Source organism: Acanthisitta chloris, unplaced genomic scaffold (genome assembly GCF_000695815.1).
Source record: "Acanthisitta chloris isolate BGI_N310 unplaced genomic scaffold, ASM69581v1 scaffold3723, whole genome shotgun sequence".
NCBI classification, from domain to species: Eukaryota; Metazoa; Chordata; class Aves; order Passeriformes; family Acanthisittidae; genus Acanthisitta; species Acanthisitta chloris.
In genome coordinates this window covers 1-315 of record NW_008664142.1, presented here as the reverse complement: position 1 = coordinate 315, position 315 = coordinate 1, and positions in this window count along the sequence as shown.

Below are 315 nucleotides of genomic sequence, written 5' to 3'. Positions count from 1 at the left end.
TTAAAAAATCCTTTAAAGAGAGAAAACCAGCCCCTGCCGCTGGGGAGGAACTGCTCACTGCTTTCCAGCCTGGACTTGTCCCCAGACTCTTCATACCAGCCACTTTTCCTGCCGAGACCAGCCTGTAACACCCGCGGCTAGCCCTGCCTCGCCGTGTTTGCCACCAGCCCCCCAACCCCTCCTGCCTGACTCTGCTGTGCTCACCATCAGTTCTGCCAACACATCCTGGCCTCACCGGTTCTGTATGTGACTGGAGGGCAAAGGCACAATGGGACAGCATGGCAGAGGCACAGGCAGCATGGCCCCAGCTCTCCC